The following is a 6,437-nucleotide window of genomic DNA, read 5'->3' on the forward strand; positions in this document are numbered from 1 at the left end:
CTGTACCACTGCACTCCAGCCTGGACAATAGAGTGAGACTTCATCACAAAAAAAAAAAAAAAAAAGAAAGAAATGAAAATGAAAAGACCTTATTGTAGTCTTTTTTTTTTTTTTTTTTTTTTTGAGACAGTCTTGGTGTGTCACCCAGGCTGGAGTGCAGGGGCAAGATCTCAGCTCCCTGCAACTTCCGACTCCCAGGTTCAAGCAATTCTCCTGCTTCAGCCTCCCAAGTAGCTGGGACTACAAGCGCCTGCCACCACACCCAGCTAATTTTTTGTGTTTTTAGTAGAGACGGGGTTTCACTATGTTGGCCAGGCTGGTCTTGAACTCCTGGCCTCATGATCCGCCCGCCTCGGCCTCCCAAAGTGCTGGGATTACGGGTGTGAGCCACTGTGCCTGGCCTGTAGTCTTAAAGTGGCTTTCTCAGCTGCCAACTCTAGGACCTCTCAACTCAGCTCCTCGTGTCTAGTTCAGTCTCCCAGTGTCCCCATCTCATGTTTTAAGGAGAGAAAATTTCACTGGCTTCTTGGTCAGCCACACACCTTTGGCTCAGTCAGTGTAGGCCAAGCTCCCTTAGTACAAACACAGCTCCCTGGGCTTATCCCTGCTGTAAGGCAGTGGTTCTCAAGGTGGGTTCTCTGCACCAGTGGCATTAGAAATGTACATTGACAGGCCCCATCCCCACCTACAGAATCAGCATCTCTAGGGATGGAGCCCAGGACACTGTATTAGAGCTACAGGTGAGGGCAGACTTCCTCAGGAAGGGATGTGTGTAGGGACTACCTTCTTACCACCCTGAGAAGGCAGAAGGCAACTGGCACGGGGGAGCCCAGATCTGCAGAGACACAGGTAGGAAATGTGACCCTAGCTTCTGTGATTGGGTGATTGGATGATTTCATCATCTTGATTTTGGACTTCCACCCTTCACCACACCTGGCCCAGGTCTTTTCAAGTAGATAAATAAATGATGAACTGAAGGCCAGGCATGGTGACTCACGCCTGTAATCCCAGCACTTTGGCAGGCGAGGCGGGAGGATCACTTGATGCCACGAGTTCGAGACCAATCAGGGCAACATCACAGGACCCTGTTGGAAATGAATTCATAGAAAGAGACTGACAAAGCAGACAAACAGAGAGAAGCTAAGAAACTTCTCACCCCTCAAGAGGGAGACAAAGAGAGTGATTGACAGATTCCCTGCCAGTTCCCCTGGCTCAGGTGTACTTCTCACACTTCATTTCCAAGAGGTCTCCCAGTGAATAACCACCCTGTCCCTTACTTAAGCAAGTTTAAGTGGGCCCCTGTTCCTTGCATTTACTTTGTCTCCACTTGAAACCCCTTTTCCTTTTCAGATCTGTCCTAAGCTCATCCTCAAAGATCCTTGATTGTCTGTGTTGCTCCTGCCCATGTTCTTCCCCAGAACTGGAGTTTTACCTGCAACCCAGCCCATGGATTGGATCCCACCACCCAGGTGCCACGCTTCTACAATCTAGAGCAGCCTAATACATATGGCTAGTGTGCACTTGAAACCTGGCTAGTGATGGGCTGCAAGTATAAAATACACAGTGGATTTCGAAGACTCAGTATGGAGAAAAAAGCAAAATATCTTCTTAATATTTTTTATATTGATGACACGTTAAAATAATATTTTGGACATACCTATACTGGGTTAAATAAAATATAATATTGGCCAGGCACAGTGGCTCACACCTGTAATCCCAGCACTTTGGGAGGCCTAGGGTGGATCACCTGAGGTCGGGAGTTCGAGACTAGCCTGGCCAACATGGTGAAATCCTGTCTCTACTAAAAATACAAAAAAATTAGCCAGGTGTGGTGGTGGATGCCTGTAGTCCCAGCTACTCGGGAGGCTGAGGCATGAGAATCACTTGGACCTGAGAGGTGGAGGTTGCAGTGAGTCGAGATCTTGCCACTGCACTCCAGCCTGGGTGACAGAGTGCAGAGTGAGACTCTGTCTCAAAAAAAAAAAAAAATATATATATATATATATATATATATGTATAGTAATTAAAGCTCATTTCATCTAGAAAATTTGAAATTACAAATGTGACTCTCATTATATGTCTTTTGGACTGTGGCAACCTAGAGGTAATGACCATTCACATATACACCTCCAGAATGTTTTACATAAGCTGGATTTGCCACTGGCTGGCTCTGCACTCTGCCCAACATCGGACTTTGCCTACCTCACCCCTCAGGCCTTACCTTACCCACCCAGCTCTCTAATTAATTTCTATGGCGAGGTCAGTTCAACAGCAGCTATCTCACCCTGGTGAGAATGAAACAATCTAGTGTTAAGATTTTCTTTCAGCCCCTACCACACCTACCTGGTTTTGCCTTACATTGACCATCATGTCCTGTGCCTAAGTCTTAAAACTAGACAGAGATTGTACAGCAGATTCATGTGTGCAGTAGAGAGGTGGGCTAGATGACCTCTGTTATGGGTTAAATTGTGACCTCCAAAAAGATATGTGGAAGTCCTAATCCCTGGTACCTGTGAATGTGACATTATTTGGAAATGGGCCCTTTAGAGATGTAATCAAGTTAAGATGAGGGTTTTAGAGTGAGTCCTAATTCAATATGACTGCATTCTTTTTTGTTGTTTTTTTGACAGAGTCTCACCCCGTTGTCCAGGCTGGAGTGCAGTGGTGCAATCTTGGCTCATTGCAACCTCCGCCTCCTGGGTTCAAGCAGTTCTCCTGCCACAGCCTCCCAAGTAGCTGGGCTTACAGGCGCCCACCACCACGCCCAGCTAATTTTTGTATTTTTGGTAGAGACAGGGTTTCACCATGTTGGCCAGGCTGGTCTCAAACTCCTGGCCTCAAGTGATCTGCCTGCCTTGGCCTCCCAAAGTGTTGGGATTACAGGCATGAGCCACCGTGCCTGGCCCTGTGTCCTTTTAAGAAGAGAAACATTCCATGTGAAGACAGAGACACACAGGAGGAATGCCATGTGATGACAGAGGCAGAGATTGGAGTGAAGCAGCTGCAAACCGAATATTAAGGATTGCCAGCCACCACCAGAAGCCAGGAAGAGGCAACCTAAGATTCTACCCAAAGTCTCAGAGGGAGCATGGCCCTGCTGACACCTTGATTTTGGACTTCTATCCTTCAGAACCATGTTGTTTTGTGTTATAAACCACCCAATTTGTGGTACTTTGTCTCAGGAGCCCTGGGAAATGAATACTTCTAAGTCTCTTCCATACTTTATCACATATGATACAGATAGCAAAACACATTCTGCAACAGGTTTTCATTTTTTGTTGCATTTATAATGCTGCACTTTTTTAAAAATAGAAAATCATGTAAATCTAGACCATTTTATGCACCCATTTTAACTATACACACCAGCCTGTTATATTGTGAATTCTGAGATAAAAGAGAATGTAATTTGAAGAGATTGCATATTTTCCAAAGCCAATTTGGTGATTTAAGCACGGAAGTATTACAATTAAATGTTTGAAAAGTTATCTATGCATGTTTTGCTGTAAGACGATAGCATGAAGCAACACATCTTTTCAGGATGAGGTAGCAGCTCCAGCCCCGGGGGAAGGGAGCTGGGGCATCACTCGACTGCAACTACTTTGGACGACTGAGCAACATGAACAGGCTCAAAAAAAAAGTCATATCCAATCATCCTCAAAATACAAACTGTAGTAGCTACAACACAATTCTCTAAGGGCGAGATGGGCGGAGAAGTGGAAATATTTGTACGATGCAGTCTTTATGGGTAATGCAGAGAATATGGGCCAGAATGAGATCAACATGACTCGTAAGCCTGTGGGTCAATGTCAAACCATTGCTTAAAATTCCTCAATGGCTGCTCATTGCCCTCAGGACCCAGTCCAAAGAGCTTTGTGTGGCATTTCCAGCATTGCCGGGCCCCTGCCCACCTCCAGCCTTATTTCCTCCTCCTCTGCCCCGCCTGTACCAAAGAACTCAAGACTCTCATCTTTCAGGTTCTTTTTGTCTCATAGAGGTCAGTTTCTCCTCTCACCTTCAGACAGTAAGTAGGCACCTGCTTTCCCATCTGTCTGGCCTATCCAAATAGGAAAGCATATAATATGAGTATTTTACATCATGTAATTGACTACTTGATTGATTCATAAATTATACTGTAGTGTGAATGTGTCTGATAATATATTACTTAGAGTTTTGTCATTTTCATTAATTTTAATTTTTTTTTTTTTTTTTGAGACAGAGTGTCACTGTGTTGCTCAGGATGGAGTGGAGTGGTGCGATCTTGGCTCACTGCAACCTCTGCCTCCTGGGCTCAAGGGATTCTCCTGCCTCAGCCTCCCAAGTAGCTGGGATTACAGGTACCTGCCACCATGCCTGGCTGATTTTTGTGGGTTTTTTTTTCAGTTGAGTCAGGGTTTCACTATATCGGCCAGGCTGGTCTCAAACTCTTGACCTCAGGTGATCCGTCCACCTCAGCCTCCCAAAGTGCTGTGATTACAGGCATGAGCCACCGTGCCTGGCCTCATTCATTTTAATTAATGATAGAATTTTAAATGGGAGAACCACCAGAGATCATCTACCATGTTCACCTCCCTCTAGATGAAGAAAATTAGGCTATTTTTTTTAACATCTTAAAAAACAGTCAGGGCTGGAGCCGGGCATGGCGGTGGGCACCTGTAGTCCCAGCTACTCGGGAGGCTGAGGCACGAGAATGGCATGAACCCAGGAGGCGGAGCTTGCGGTGAGCAGCCACTGCACTCCAGCAAGACTCCGTCTCACAAAAAAAAGAGAAAAGACAGGGCCGGGTGTGGTGGCTCTTGCCTGTAATCCCAGCACTTTGGGAGGCTGAGGCGGGTGGATCACCTGAGGTCAGGAGTTCAAGACCACCCTGGCCAAAATGGGGAAAACCCATCTCTACTAAAAATACAAAAATTAGCCAGGCATGGTGATGTATGCCTGCAATCCCAGCTACTGGGGAGGCTGAGGCATGATAATTGCTTGAACCTGAAAGGTGGAGGTTGCAGTGGGCCAAGATCGCACCACTGCACTCTGGCCTGGGCGACAGAGTGACACTCCATCTCAAGAAAAAAAAAAAAAAAAAAGCCGAGCGCGGTGGCTCACATCTGTAATCCCAGCACTTTGGGAGGCTGAGACGGGTGGATCACAAGGTCAGGAGATTGAGACCATCCTGGCTAAAACAGTGAAACCCCATCTCTACTAAAAATACAAAAAAAAATTAGCTGGGTGTGGTGGCAGGTGCCTGTAGTTCCAGCTACTCGGGAGGCTGAGGCAGGAGAATGGCGTGAACCCTGGAGGTGGAGCTTGCAGTGAGCCAAGGTGGCGCCACTGCACTCCAGCCTGGGCGACAGAGTGAGACTCAGTCTCAAAAAACAAACAAACGAACAAACAAACAAACAAAAAACAGTCAGGGCCAGGCATGGTGGCTCACGCCTATAATCCCAGCACTTTGGGAAGCTGAGACGGGTGGTCAGGAGTTTGACACCAGCCTGGCTGAAATGGTGAAACCCCGTCTCTACTAAAAATACAAAAATTAGCTGGGCATGTTGGTGGGTGCCTGTAATCCCAACTACTCTGGAGGCTGAGGCACGAGAATCACTTGAACCTGGGAGGTGAAGGTTGCAGTGAGCAGAGATCGTGGCACTGCACTCCAGCCTGGGCGACAGAGTGAGAATCTGTCTCAAAAAAAAGAAAAGAAAAGAAAAGACACTCAGATGCCTTTTAGAGTGTGTATAATTGTGATAATCACAGACTGTGACAATAAAGTCAATTATTGGAATACATCCTCTTCATTAGTAGGGTCTTTAAGGTAGCACCTCCCACTAAATTCCAGATAAAAACTTCAGGCCTCCCCTGAGGTAAGGCTGGACTTCCCCAGGGCCTCTGTCATGGGAGGCTCATCCCAATAAGACCAATGGCATGGAGGAAGTAAAGAAAAGACAAAGTGTTCTGTAAGCAACTGGGTACCAAGAGAAACTCTAAAGTTCACAGTGGGGAAAGTTGTTCTATCTTTCCAAGGCCTAACTGAACTAAGTGGCGGTGAGAGGTCAGAAGTATTCCATTAATTAATATCCTTGCACATGTAAGGAAACTTCAGGAGTTGAGTAAGAAGCAAACTCCCCCTGCTATTCACTAACAGCCGAATCAATGAATGTCAAGATCATTACAAAGCAATGTCATTTCATATTTTCCAAATGACAGAAGAGAATATTTAATTGCATCCATTATCTGGGAAAGCTGATACTGTAAATGTGGAGATATTTATGAAGCAAGAAGGGCCCTTTACCTACAGAGGTGCATAAACACACTCGGACTAGAATTTCTAGATTTCTAAGTAATTGCTTTTGGTATTAGACCCCCCAGTGGCCATTCCTTTATTAAAACTTGTCATTGTGTGTTTAAAATCCTATCCACTGAGTTGGTTTCAACCTTACTGGAAAGGA

At 45.7% G+C, this 6,437-nt stretch overlaps 1 long non-coding RNA gene across 1 annotated transcript; it reads left to right on the forward strand.

The window, feature by feature from the left end:
* The first annotated feature begins 395 nt into the window (after positions 1 to 395).
* Positions 396 to 3,908, forward strand: LOC129051099 (uncharacterized). Its single transcript, XR_008515145.2, has 3 exons — positions 396 to 849; positions 1,351 to 1,469; positions 2,631 to 3,908. It is a non-coding gene; the product is annotated as an uncharacterized LOC129051099 (long non-coding RNA).
* Positions 3,909 to 6,437: the final 2,529 nt, after the last annotated feature.

This window comes from Pongo abelii, chromosome 19, assembly GCF_028885655.2.
Source record: "Pongo abelii isolate AG06213 chromosome 19, NHGRI_mPonAbe1-v2.0_pri, whole genome shotgun sequence".
NCBI classification, from domain to species: Eukaryota; Metazoa; Chordata; class Mammalia; order Primates; family Hominidae; genus Pongo; species Pongo abelii.